This window comes from Borostomias antarcticus, assembly GCF_949987555.1.
Source record: "Borostomias antarcticus genome assembly, chromosome: 1".
NCBI classification, from domain to species: Eukaryota; Metazoa; Chordata; class Actinopteri; order Stomiiformes; family Stomiidae; genus Borostomias; species Borostomias antarcticus.
The window spans coordinates 26,463,073-26,477,793 of record NC_140234.1 but is presented as its reverse complement, the minus strand read 5'-3'; the positions used below and the strand labels follow the sequence as shown (position 1 = coordinate 26,477,793).

The 14,721-nt window shown below is 45.5% G+C and overlaps 1 protein-coding gene across 1 annotated transcript in view; it reads left to right on the top strand.

The window, feature by feature from the left end:
• Nucleotides 1-14,721, top strand: part of grik4 (glutamate receptor, ionotropic, kainate 4) — a gene marked incomplete at both ends in the record, with an annotated part of 186,394 nt that overhangs the window by 138,867 nt on the left and 32,806 nt on the right. The gene's annotated exons all lie outside the window — the stretch shown is intronic.

The window sequence follows — 14,721 nt, the reverse complement described above, 5'->3', positions numbered from 1 at the left end:
TTTATCTTTCACATACACTCAAGCATTGGTATAAAGTAACACCCCTTCTATGAATGGTAAACGGTAAATGGACCACTTATATAGCACGTTTATCCAAAGTGCTTTACAATGGCCTCTCATTCACCCATTCACACACACACACACACACACACACACACACACACACACACACACACACATACATTCACACACCAATGGTGGCCACTGCTATGCAATGTGCTAGTCTGCTCATTGGGAGCAATTTGGGGTTCAGTGTCTTGCCCAGTGACACTTCGACATTTGGACAGGAGGAGCAGGACCTTATGGTGATTGGACGACCCGCTCTACCTCCTGAGCTACAGCCAGCCCACCCTTCTAATGCAATGCAACATGCAGTCCAAGGGCCAATCCAGATCAGCCAAACCAATTAGTGAAAATATATTGACCCGTGCCTGGAATAATAGAAACATCACATTATAATGTACCCTACCATATTAGACACGTGTAGCAGGTGGTGAAATGTCTCTCTGCTCCTCTGCTCCTTGTGTAAATGTCACGTTGCCTGGTACATACGGAGGCTGTTCACCTTTAACAGCTCCAGTGTGACATTCAGTAAGAGAATAATGATCCCGCTGTCTTGGTTTCAGATTGTCAACATGCTCTTTGGCATTAGATGGAATCGAACTATGAATATCTGAAAACAGTCTTTCCCCTAGCATTGCCCGCCCCCCAACGGGACATCCTGCCCCTCCTGAAAGAGCCAAAAGGTCAAAAATAGTGGGCTTTTGGATCGCTAACATTCTTAGCATAAGTCAATGAAGTTTAACATAGCGAAAATTAGCATCACAGCTTGTGGAGTGTTTTTTGACCTGGAGTGAGAGATGATTAGATGAAAAAATGTTCTGTTGCTGTAGCTAGCTACATAAGTAATGTAACCAGTTTAGTCTATGTCTTCTGATGCGAGTAACTATGTAGGCTAACTTTAGCTAAGCTATGTGCTTTGACAAAATGGTGTTGCATTCAAGTTAGTTCACATTTTTCCCATTTAGGATTACATGCATTTTCAGCAATACTTTTGCGATTTCTTTTCAGCTGTTAAGCATTCACACACATTTTCTGCAGACATTTTTTTTTTCTTCTCGTAATGTATGTGTGTTGTAAATACATATTGTTACTATTTATTTACCAACGTTATGTGCACTTGTTTAATTTCAGCTCAATATAGAGAAATGTAAAGAAAATACGCCTTTCTGTGCGTGTCTATGACAACACTGTTGACACCATGTATCTGTGACATGTTTGCCCCGAGACAACACTAGTCTCAGGAGACCTACCACCCCCCCGAAAAACATCCTAGGGGAAACACTGATCTGAATATAACTACTTCTCTCTCTCCCCCCAGACCTTCTGTGAGAGTAAAACCTACTGAGATTAATTAAAGTAGAACGTGGTAGTAAAGTAATTAAAGTAGAACGTGGTAGTAAAGTAATTAAAGTAGAATGTGGTAGTAAAGTAATTAAAGTAGAATGTGGTAGTAAAGTAATTAAAGTAGAATGTGGTAGTAAAATAAGTAAAGTAGAACGTGGTAGTTAAGTAATTAAAGTAGAACATGGTAGTAAAGTAATTAAAGTAGAATGTGGTAGTAAAATAATTAAAGTAGAACGTGGTGGTAAAGTAATTAAAGTAGAATGTGGTAGTAAAGTAATTAAAGTAGAACGTGCTAGTAAAGTAATTAAAGTAGAACGTGGTAGTAAAGTAATGAAAGTAGAACGTGGTAGTAAAGCAATGAAAGTAGAACGTGGTAGTAAAGTAATGAAAGTAGAACTTGGTAGTAAAGTAATGAAAGTAGAACGTGGTAGTAAAGTAATGAAAGTAGAACGTGGTAGTAAAGCAATGAAAGTAGAACGTGGTAGTAAAGTAATGAAAGTAGAATGTGGTGGTAAAGTAGTGAAAGTAGAACGTGGTAGTAAAGTAATGAAAGTAGAACGTGGTAGTAAAGTAATGAAAGTAGAACGTGGTAGTAAAGTAATGAAAGTAGAACGTGGTAGTAAAGCAATGAAAGTAGAACGTGGTAGTAAAGTAATGAAAGTAGAACGTGGTAGTAAAGTAATGAAAGTAGAACGTGGTAGTAAAGTAATGAAAGTAGAACTTGGTAGTAAAGTAATGAAAGTAGAATGTGGTAGTAAAGTAATGAAAGAAGAACGTGGTAGTAAAGTAATGAAAGTAGAACGTGGTAGTAAAGTAATGAAAGTAGAACGTGGTAGTAGAGCAATTAAAGTAGAACGTGGTAGTAAAGTAATGAAAGTAGAACGTGGTAGTAAAGTAATGAAAGTAGAACGTGGTAATAGAGTAATTAAAGTAGAACGTGGTAGTAAAGTGATGAAAGTAGAAAGTGGTAGTAAAGTAATTAAAGTAGAATGTGGTAGTAAAGTAATGAAAGTAGAATGTGGTAGTAGAGTAATTAAAGTAGAACTTGGTAGTAAAGTGATGAAAGTAGAACGTGGTAGTAAAGTAATGAAAGTAGAACGTGGTAGAGTCTTGTACTTGACAAGCAGTGGAAGTGGGAACTTTGGAGAACAAGCAACACACACACATCCGTCCAACCAGAAGGATCATGCTCTGAGCTGTAAGGGGGTGGTAACCAGAGGGATATATTCTCGCCTCTCTCTGCCTGTCAGCTAATGAGGAGAGACAAGGCATGGTGTTAGAAGCAGGGCCTGGGGGAAGGGGCGTGTTTGTTTGTTTCATTCTCCAACACATCCCACATGCTGTTGTGATGGCGGGGATGGAAGATGCTGAAAGCCTTGGCACAGATGGGGAAGATGAGGCCAAATGAGATGGCACTATGCCCACACACACACACAGAGGAACATACTGTTCATACACAAACACAAGCACACACACCACATGCATATTCAAAGCCATACACACACTGTATGTCAAATAACCCTTACTGTAAGACATTCTTACTGACATCCAGAGCATATTTTGACACGCATGCTTCAGGTGTTTCAGTTTGGTTATATATAACAGTTACAGTCCACCCACATTCTATATGGTAGAGAGAGAGGGAGAGAGAGAGAGGTGGGGAGGGAGAGAGAGAGAGAGGGGGGGGGGAGAGAGAGAGAGAGAGAGAGAGAGAGACTAATGGTGGCTACATTGTTGTTATTATTGAATTGTATTTTTCTTGACACTTTGGCAATATTGTCCACCTGACATTCATGCCAATAAAGCATATTGAATTGAATTGAATTGGGAGAGGGAGAGAGGGGGAGGTAGGGAGGCAGAGAGAGGGGGCACTTTGTCCATCCTTTTCTCTCACAGATGCTTCTCATTCTCTGAATTCTCTCCTTCGACCCTCCATATCAATAGCATCCTCATCCCTCTCCATGGAGATCCGTCAGATCGCCCCACACCTATTCTACCCAGGGGCGGAGCCAAGGGGCAACCCGGGGTTGCCATGGCCACCACAGACTAAAGTTTGCCCACCCCTCTGGCCACCCCACACAACAGCACTTTTCAGGCACAACTTTTTTGTGTAACCATTTCTCTACGGCCATTGTTCCCATATGGACACATTTTAAGAGCACAACCGCCCCCAGTCAACCGCTCCCCCATCTGGAATGAGCACTACATGTGGTCAAGGTTGATACAATGTGAATAAAACATTACATACTAAAGCAATATTTTAGTAGTCAAACACAAAAACACACAAAGAGCTCTTTTGGGGGAGCTGCGTGAAACAAACTGTTAATAAGTGCATAATAAAGGATTTATTAACCTTAATAATGCATTGTCTCGCTTTAGATCCACTACTGCAAAATTGCATAATGAGTGCATAATTAACTGCTAATAAATGCATAATAAGTGCATAATAGCAGTCTATAAACAGTTAACAAGCTTCTTAAGTGCTTATAAATGTCTTATAATCTAACAATAAACATGTTTATTATGCTATTATTAAACAATTGTATAGTCTTATTTATGCATAATAATGTCTTATGAGCATGTTATAATGATTTATAAGGTCCTTATTACCTATTAACTAACACTTATAATCTATCAATAAGCATGTGTATTATGCTATTAAACATTAATATAGTCTTATTAACACGATGTCTTATAAGCATCTTATAAGGACTTATAAGGTCCTTATTACCTATTAATTAACGCTTATTACGGATGGTTACTATAAAGCGCTTCCATATAATGTATTTTAATGTATTTTAATCATTGTAGTGCTCATACCATCTGCCCCAGAGACTATGGTTGGAAATTAGCCAATTTGGCTAAACCAGCATGTTTACAGAAATGTTCCTTAATGTGCACTGTCTCTGAATTTTAAACTATTAAATAAATAAATAAAATCAGCAGTAGTGCTTGCAGCCGGTAGCATTTCTGCAGGACCCCCAGCCCCCACAGTCGTTCCAGAGAACATATCCGTAATTTTGACACATTTCGAGGCATTCTCTGCCAACTTTTTCAATTTCTTTTCCTGGATTTTCTGGGCACCCCCTTTGCGCTTTCTATCCATTTTGCCTCGTCACGACTCACGATTTTGACATTGGGATGTCGTGGACCATCAGGCCAGGGGGAGGGCCGGAGGGGTCAGGGTTGAGCCTACCAGAGGGAGGGGGGTTGGTCTTAAGCATTTGATTGGGCCAGTCCAGTGTCAGTATAGAAAATGAACCAATGGGCCGCTGTCCATTTTTGGGGGGCTGTTTTTTTTTTTTTTTTTTAGCCTACCGGCCCGAACTAGACCGGCCCACCGGCCACCTGGCGGTATAATATAATGTCAGTCCAGCCCTGGTGGGGATCACTACACAGTCCAGCCCTGGTGGGGATCACTACACAGTCCAGCCCTGGTGGGGATCACTACACAGTCCAGCCCTGGTGAGGATCACTACACAGTCCAGCCCTGGTGGGGATCACTACACAGTCCAGCCCTGGTGGGGATCACTACACAGTCCAGCCCTGGTGGGGATCACTACACAGTCCAGCCCTGGTGGGGATCACTACACAGTCCAGCCCTGGTGAGGATCACTACACAGTCCAGCCCTGGTGGGGATCACTACACAGTCCAGCCCTGGTGGGGATCACTACACAGTCCAGCCCTGGTGGGGATCACTACACTTACAATAGGAAACAAATGGTCCATTGCGTTACCAGAAGGCACATGGTGTTATTACTGTCACATGGTGTTATTACTGTCACATGGTGTTATTACTGTCACATGGTGTTATTACTGTCACATGGTGTTATTACTGTCACATGGTGTTATTACTGTCACATGGTGTTATTACTGTCACATGGTGTTATTACAGTCACATGGTGTTATTACTGTCACATGGTGTTATTACTGTCACATGGTGTTATTACTGTTACATGGTGTTATTACTGTCACATGGTGTTATTACTGTCACATGGTGTTATTACAGTCACATGGTGTTATTACAGTCACATGGTGTTATTACAGTCACATGGTGTTATTACAGTCACATGGTGTTATTACAGTCACATGGTGTTATTACTGTCACATGGTGTTATTACAGTCACATGGTATTATTACTGTCACATGGTGTTATTACAGTCACATGGTGTTATTACAGTCACATGGTGTTATTACAGTCACATGGTATTATTACTGTCCATGTGCTTCTTCAGCATGAGCTAGGCTACTCAATGCTGCAGGCTGAAGGAATAAACAATTTACAGGACTACCCAACGTTGAACTCAACGTTGGAACGGCCGGATGAACGCATTCCTATAAACAATTAATGGTATGAATGCTGCCTATTAAGGGCATTCAGCTATTTCAATGACATTAACATATATTTAAAGTAGTATTTACAGGACAATATGACTGATTATAAGCTATCCAATGATTACTCATAGTGTACTTCTACATGGCAGTCACTGTTGCTGCATAAGCAAAATAAAGAGTGACCCAAAAAATAGACTATTTGGCTTACAGTGATTTGCCATGCAGAAAGAAAAACTAACAAGGCATCAGTTTCTGTGCTACCCAAATGTGAGTAATGGTCTCAGCCTGGCCACCCCTATAAAATTGTCTGACTGCCATTGGTTCTGAATTCCCCTCCTCCTCCCCCTCTCCTCTCCTCGGCCCCCCCTGTGCCATCTCCTCCCGGGGGACAGGAGCCAGCACTGCACAAATTGAATTTCACTGGCATCCATCTTTCATATGTCTACACTGTTTCCTCCTGCTCTCTGAACACAAAGCTACCCTGTTACATTATGACCAGACATGAGCTGAGGCTGGAGGACTGAGGCTTGAGCTGAGGCTAGATGGCTGGGGCTGGAGGACTGAGGCTGGAGCTGAGGCTAGAGGACTGGAGCTGGAGGACTGAGGCTGGGGGACTGAGGCTGGAGCTGAGGCTAGAGGACTGGGGCTGGGGGACTGAGGCTGGAGGACTGAGGCTGGATGACTGAGGCTGGAGGACTGAGGCTGGAGGGCTGGGGCTGGAGGGCTGGAGCTAGGGATGCTCAGATAGCCTGTTGCCTTTTAACTGAAGTGCCAGTAATACAGGTGTGAAGTGAGGCGGACAGTGATCTGAGGAGTGATACCGCGTGAGGAATGACCAGCTGACTCCCTTGTTGAGCTGTGCAATCTAAAGGCAATTTCACAAAACATTGTGTTCGCTATCTGTCTCAGTCTGACAGCATATACAGTATCGACTCAATGCAGACGACATAAAGCATTTTAGAGTTTGATACTTGAAATCAAAATAGTCCTCTTGAAACTTTAAATAGTGCCCATTTTTCATAGTTGCTCTGTTTTCATGTGTATCCAGTTTCAAGAACATGACATCGATATGAGTTCCTTATGAGTTCTATATCAGTTCTGTATCACTTGCCAGCTTGTGTTTCTCATTATTATCTTTGGGGGAGTTTCTTGTGCACTGGAGGGATTCTTTCTTGGGAAATAGCCGTTGGATTGTATTCAGACATAACGTAGGCTGGTACTGTCAAGGATCACAGCCGACTGATGCACCCTCCCCTCCTGCGACGGAGGGTTATCAGCCGGGCTGGATTTCTGTCTCTCATCACTGACCAGCAGCTGCCAACTTTGGCTAATGCTAGTTAGCTAGCTAGAATAGCTACATCGTAAATTTGTCAAACTGAATAATTACCACACATATAATAAAAAAAAATACTGATAGCTAGTTCAATCGTGATGTAACTAAGATATCTGCAAAAAAAATAATATGAATTCCATCGACAGATTTAGCTACAATGTCTGCAAACCATTAAGCTAGGTTGCCAAATTACTGTCGCCTCAACGGCCACCATATTTGTTGATAAATTCTAATACATCCATGCATAAGCAGCTCCGTTCAAGACCAGCAAAATACTAGGGCCTTTCGGAGCATTGAACTAGGTTCTTATGTGTCGAAACAGGAAGAACTGGTTCACGATTCGGCACCGGCTCCGAACCGGCCCTCGAAATGGCTTGGTCGAAAAGGGGTATATGAGTTCCATATGAGTTCAATATGTGTTCCATATGAGTTCCATACGAGTTCCATACAAGTTCCATACGAGTTCCATACGAGTTCCATACGAGTTATAAGAGTTCCATATGAGTTCTATACGAGTTCCATATGAGTTCTATACAAGTTCTTTACGAGTTCCATACGAGTTCTATACGAGTTCCATACAAGTTTTATATGAGTTTTCGATTTTGCTCTCATGACGTAAAGAGTGTGAATGGCTCAGACACATCCAGCCCAACTGTGACAGGGCGAATGTAGCCCAGCGGTCAGAACTACATCCAATACTTTCATTTAGCTGCAAATGGTCGGACATTTAAAAAAGCTTGCAAGTCGACAGGATGATGATGCATGGGTGAATGAAACACAATATTGATAAGTTACATCCAGTACAGTATGTGTCATATTCTACTGAACCTTTCGGTAAAGGCGCAGGCGGTCTGGAACCAGTGTTGTGCTCCCTGCTGCCAGTGGTCGCAGAGTGGGCGTGTGCTCAGAGGCTCGCGCTCTGACATAAGAAGTCTGAGGGCCAACTTCGCTCCATAGGTTCCGAGGAGAAATCAAACACATACAGACCCTCAAAGGGCTCATAGTAACAACCACCACCAGAACCCGAGATATGGGATATGGGAACCTGCCACCATATAGAGAATGAATGAGAATGTATTTCACTCTTGAGCCCCAACAAAGTCCCAACTGAATGGCAGTCAACACTAATTGACTTCAAACTGCTCAAAGCAAGGCTAGCTAGATTCTGTGAGGAATCCAGTGATGTCCACCTCTTGACGTTTGGTCGAGTGACTGTCTAATAACTAGGTCAGGTCACACCTGGCTTACTGTATGTGCTGATGGCAAATGTCATTGCCGGCCCTATGCACTTCCCTTTAGGTGGTTAAGTTAGTAGACCAATAAACATTGGCTTATCTGGACATTTACACATATTTGATTGAGTGAGCATGTAGAATTAAGTATTGTCTGTAAATAATTACATGTTAGTAGCCCTTTCTGTACTGTATGCATGATCTTGATACATTATGATACATGATCAGTACAGTTTAGTATTGGCCTGTAAAAGTAAATTGTAATTAATAGTGTTGGCAGACCTGAAAGCCCAATCGTAATAATACCAAAACCACTGTAAACATAGTACTTATATAGTAATAGGTAGTTTCAACGCCAGACCCAGAGAGTTATTTCGCTGATACACTATGTAAGCTATGCTAACTATGCTACTTGCCACTGACTGGGCGGCGTTTTGAGTGACCACAGCTTATCTAACTTCCTGCTTTCGCACAGAGACGTTTCTGCTGCTTGCTCTCGCCTTTGCTTGCATTTTTCTGCTGATATTCTTGCTTTTTTACCGTAAGAAACTATGAGCTATGAGCTGCTGGATACTTATAAATCACAGATACTGTAATTTGTTGTTGATATAGTAGGCTGTTGCCATATTTCAACATTTTATTACCTCCTCACAACAACGTGAGCGCAGCAGCAAGACGATCCCCTTCTCCACAGAGGGCTTCCACAAATTTCTGCAGAAGATTACAGTGCTGGAAACCAAAATTAACCAGTTAGAAGTGAGCGTGGAAGTCAATGGACTTACTGGGAATGACAAGAGCATACAAGGCTAATTAGCACCAACAGGACTACCAAAAAACAGGAGAGCTGTGTACTGGGTAATAAATCTACAAGTGGTAGTCCTCCCTGGAACTCTCTTGGTTCAAAACCTAAGAGTAAATCATGTCCCAGGGAAATGGGAGGATGGGCAGGCAGAGCCCAGTGCCCGGAGATTTGTGATGAGACCGGCTGGCCTGCATTATCATCCAGAGTCTCTCACTCCCCCTCTCACTGGCACCTGGCACTGAGCCCAAACCTCAATACATTCTCGGTTTAAATAGAAGTTCCCGTTTAGTCATCTCTCTTGTTGTTCGCCATACTAAACAACAGACTTCCTTATTCATCATTTTTAGACATTAATCCGTAGGGGGAAACACTGTGCTTAAAAACATCATCTTGTTTAAAATAAACATCTTGATTATATTTATTCTTGACTTGAGGTTGTATTCCTGTTCGACCATTTATTGACTTCTTATTTTACTTCTATCTCTTTGTTTTGCCAGTTAATTTCTGTGAAGTCTTTGTTACTCTATCAATCCCAATATTTTTATTTGGTCCTTCACTTCAATATCCAGGGGGGGTTCCATTTCGGGTTTGCCAGACACTAATTCATACATGTCTTAAAGTATTCCTTTAAGACAATATTCTTTTTGTCAAGGCTGACAGAGGACTCGATTTCCCATTTCTTCCACTCTGAAGATTGGGCTCAGGTAGCATGGAACTCAAGGACATTTCTCAACAATGTTTTCTAACTCTTTTTCGTTTGGGAGAGTTATGAAAAAATGAATATCTCTCGGATTGACCCACTGGCTTTTGAAAAGAAGATTTGTTCCCACCTGTTCTCTGGTTGGAGGTTCTCCCTCACCAATCAACCGTAACCGTGCCCAGTTCTGAGAAGGCCGGTCAGGAGCCCCAGGTGGCATGGCTCTATACATAGTGCTCCTGCCTATTTGCCTCCTTTACCGTGGCCTGACATTTTTCACACTTATCGACTGTGGTCTACCAAGTAGTTGGTTTGACTGCTATACTCCCCTCTCACTGGCACCCACCTGTGAGGATCCACCTCCCTCACCCCCCAGACCCCATTCAACTCACCCTTGTCTCCAGCCAATGTTGTCCCAGTGTCCACTTAAAATCAATACCATGACAAAATTTTATCCGATCAACCATAAAATCCTGGAGGACATTATACAATATCTGAAATCCTCCTCCTGTTGCCTTGATATTCTGCCTACAGGCTTTTTCAAAAATCTAACTGCATGGCCTCTGATTTACTAAAAATTGTAAACACATCTCTTCTTTCAGGTGTGTTCCCACAAACCCTGAAAACTGCAGTCGTCAAGCCACTCTTAAAAAAGAATAATCTAGACACCTCACAAATGATAGGCCTGTATCAAACCTCCCGCTTTTAAGTAAAATCATTGAAAAAGCAGTTTTTCAACAGCTGAACAACTGCCTGGCACTAAATAATTGTTTTGATGTCTTCCAGCCAGGATTTGGACCACACCACAGCACCGAGACTGCTCTTGTTAGGGTCTCCAATAACAAGAATCTCAGTCTTAGTGTTACTGGATCTCAGCGTTGCATTCGACACGGCTGACCACAACATACAGTATTACTAGGCCGACTGGAAAACTGGATGGGAATTTCTGGCACAGTGCTAGACTGGTTTGAATCCTACTTGAAGGACAGGGACTACTTTGGGTTTGTAGGCAATTAGAAATCTGAGTGGACAAAAATGACCTGTGGAGTTCCCCAAGGCTCCATTCTGGGGCCTCTTCTGTTCAACAATTACATGCTCACACTAGCTCAATTTATGGAAAACAAAATATGTTACCGTAGCTATACAGACGACACAAATTTGGACACTGCACTGTAACTTTTATTCCTGTATTATATTTTTCCTGTATTTTGTTTTAAATGTCCTTTTTTACATTTTGTTTTATATGACCTGTATCACCTCATTTGCTGCTACGACCTGTTACTTTCAATTAGATTCGATCGATATATTCCATTTTTGTAAAGTATTTAAGAGAGAAAGTCAAATATAATTTCTGAGCTAAGTTGACAGCACTCTCGACTGATCACTAGATCGACGAGAAGAGGACCAGTATTATTCAACAAATGTACATGATGACATTATACGACAGATTTACTGCACTACTTTCATCATGTTTGCTGAGGTTATGAGAGAACCTAATGGAGCAGATGAAAGAAATAAAGAGAGGGGGGAGTGAGAGAGAAAAGGAGGGAGAGAGAGAGAGAAAAAGAGACAGAGAGAGAGAGAGAGAGAGAGAGAGAGAGAATCACAGATGGTGCCAGTAGCAAGCTGTAAAGTAGGGAGCGGATGACAGTAACCAACCTGTGTTTCTGATGACTCACATAACTCAACCTGCTCTGCCAAACTGGCAAACAAAAATACACACACACAGACACAATACAGACACTTTGTTAGGGTTACAGTCGAGGACCCAAAATCGGACACAATCAACAAGGGGGTGAAGCCCGGAGGCGTAATTATTGACAAGGCGAGGGGTTCAGGCGGGTACGTGGTAGTCAGACAGGCGAGGGGTTCAGGCGGGTACGTGGTAGTCAGACAGGCGAGGGCAAGGACAGGGCTACCCCGGGGCTAGGAGGGGCTATAGCCCGTCACAAATCTGTTGAGTCCCAGTTAAGCCCCCTCAGTCATTTTATATATTTTTTATTTTTCAATAAAAAAATATGTAAAAATTAATAACCAGCCATTCTCTGTTCATAATCTGGTCCCCTGGCTGAGTGCTTCTGCCGCAGGTACCCTGTGACGTTCGTGCGCGTGGTGGGGTCTGGTCTGGTCTGGTCTGGTCTGGTCTGGTCCGGTCCGGTCTGGTCTGGTTATGTGTGCTCGTGGTCTGGTCTGGTTGTGTGTGCGCGTGGTCTGGTCTGGTCTGGTCCGGTCCGGTCCGGTCTGGTCTGGTCTGGTCTGGTTATGTGTGCTCGTGGTCTGGTCTGGTCTGGTCCGGTCAGGTCAGGTCTGGTCCGGTCCGGTCTGGTCCGGTCCGGTCTGGTCCGGTCCGGTCTGGTCCCAGGTTAACCCCGCTGCCCCCCCCGCCCCTCTGCAGACGCGCTCCTCATGCTCTGGGGAGGCTCGGTCAGAGAGAGGAGCTCCTCATGCTCTGGGGAGGCCTGGTCAGAGAGAGGAGCTCCTCATGCTCTGGGGAGGCCTGGTCAGAGAGAGGAGCTCCTCATGCTCTGGGGAGGCCTGGTCAGAGAGAGGAGCTCCTCATGCTCTGGGGAGGCCTGGTCAGAGAGAGGAGCTCCTCATGCTCTGGGGAGGCCTGGTCAGAGAGAGGAGCTCCTCATGCTCTGGGGAGGCCTGGTCAGAGAGAGGAGCTCCTCATGCTCTGGGGAGGCCTGGTCAGAGAGAGGAGCGCTCCTCATGCTCTGGGGAGGCCCGGTCAGAGAGAGGAGCTCCTCATGCTCTGGGGAGGCCCGGTCAGAGAGAGGAGCGCTCCTCATGCTCTGGGGAGGCCCGGTCAGAGAGAGGAGCTCCTCATGCTCTGGGGAGGCCTGGTCAGAGAGAGGAGCGCTCCTCATGCTCTGGGGAGGCCTGGTCAGAGAGAGGAGCTCCTCATGCTCTGGGGAGGCCTGGTCAGAGAGAGGAGCTGGTCATTGGAGGGCTGGTGTGACTAACTGCTGTCGGGGGCAGCATTTGTTTGTGTTATTGGCGTGTGTGTGTGTGTGTGTGTGTGTGTGTGTGTGTGTGTGTGTGTGTGTGTGTGTGAGTGTGTGTGTGCGTGTGTGTGTGTATGCATGAATGTGTGCGTGCGTGCGTGCTTGCGTGCATGCGTGCGTGAGTGTGTGTGTGTATGTGTGTGTGTGTGTGTGTGTGAGTGTGTGTGTGCATGCGTGTGGGTGTGTGTGTACGTGCATGTGTGTGTGTGTGTGTGCGTGCGTGCGTGCGTGTGTGATTGTGTGGTTGTGTATGCGCGTGAGTGTGTGTACGTGCGTGAGTGTGTGTGTGCTTGAGTGTGTGTGTGTGTGTGTGTGTGTGTGTGTGTGTGTGTGTGTGTGTGTGGGTCCTGCAGGGCTGGGGGGGCTCTGGCTGCTGACGGCTGGTTTACTAATTAAGTTTGGTAACAAAAGAGCTTCATCAGCTCTCAGCTGAACCACTGAGAAATACGCTAGGGGAAGAGGCTGGGGAAGAGGCTGGGGAAGAGAGGGGGAGAGGCTGGGGAAGAGGCTGGTGGGGAGGCTGGGGGAGAGGCTGGGGAAGAGAGGGGGAGAGGCTGGGGAAGAGGCTGGGGGGGAGGCTGGGGGAGAGGCTGGGGAAGGGGCTGGGGAAGAGAGAGGGGGAAGAGGCTGGGGAAGAGGCTGGGGGAGAGGCTAGGGGAGAGGCTGGGGGAGAGGGCTTGGGAAGAGGCTGGGGGAAGGCTGGGGGTGAGGCTGGGGGAGAGGCTGGGGAAGAGAGAGGGAAGAGGCTGGAGGAGAGGCTGGGGGTGAGGCTAGGGAAGAGGCTGGGGAAGAGGCTGGGGGAGAGGCTGGGGGAGAGACTTGGGAAGAGGCTGGGGGAGAGAGAGTGGAGGCTGGGAAAGAGGCTGAGTCGGGGTTGTGGGGGAGTACGGGAGGCTGGAGGAGAGGGGGGAGGCTTGGTGACCAGAAGGAAGGTGGGGGGATGGAGAGAAGGAGAGAAGAGAAGGAGAGAGGAGAGGAGGAGAGATGAGAGGAGGAGAGAAGGTGAGAGGAGAAGAGGAGAGATGAGAGGAGGAGAGAGGAGAGGAAGAAAGAGGAGAGGAGGAGAAGGAGAGAGGAGACAGAGGGATGATGTTCTTGTTCTTATCTCCGTACATGGAGCACTCAAGAACACGGGATACTAGAGAAGAACACACACACGCCTGGAACAAGACTGCAACACACACACACACACAGAGAACATTGACACACAGGAACACTTCAATTTCCATAAGATGATTTGGGTCCTGCTTATTTACCCCGGCCTGCTGGTTCGTGAGTAAACAGCCAGACCAGGCATCTCTGCCTCCACTGGATTAACTCATGTCCTGTCAACCAGACGCCCTGCATTTATTACCCCAATCTGTCTTCCTCTCCTTCTCTCTCCCTCTCTCTCTCCGTATCTCTCTCTCCCTATTTCTCTCTGCCTCTCTCTCCCTATTTCTCTCTCTCTCTCCCTCTCTCCCTCTCTCTCTCTCCCTCTCTCCCTCTCTCTCCCTCTCTCCCTCTCTCCCTCTCTCTCTCTCTCTTCCTCTCTCTCCCTCTCCTTCTCTCTCCCTCTCTCTCTCCCTCTCACTCCCTCTCTCCATCTCTCCCTCTCTCTCTCTCTCTCTCTCTCTTTCTCTGTCTCTCTCTCCCTCTCTCTCTCTCTCTCAGTCTCTCTCTCCCTCTCTCTCTCTTCCTAACCCTAGCTCTCTCTTTCTCTCAGTCTCTCTCTCTCTCTTTCTCTCTCTCTTGGGTGTGTGGTGGAGGGCAGTGGTGTGTGAGTAACTGGGGGTTTTGTGCTGAGGTTCTCCTGGCTGTGGGGGACTGTGTTCTCCTGGCGGTGGGGGACTGTGTTCTCCTGGCTGTGGGGGACTGTGTTCTCCTGGCGGTGGGGACTGTGTTCTCCTGGCTGTGGGGGGACTGT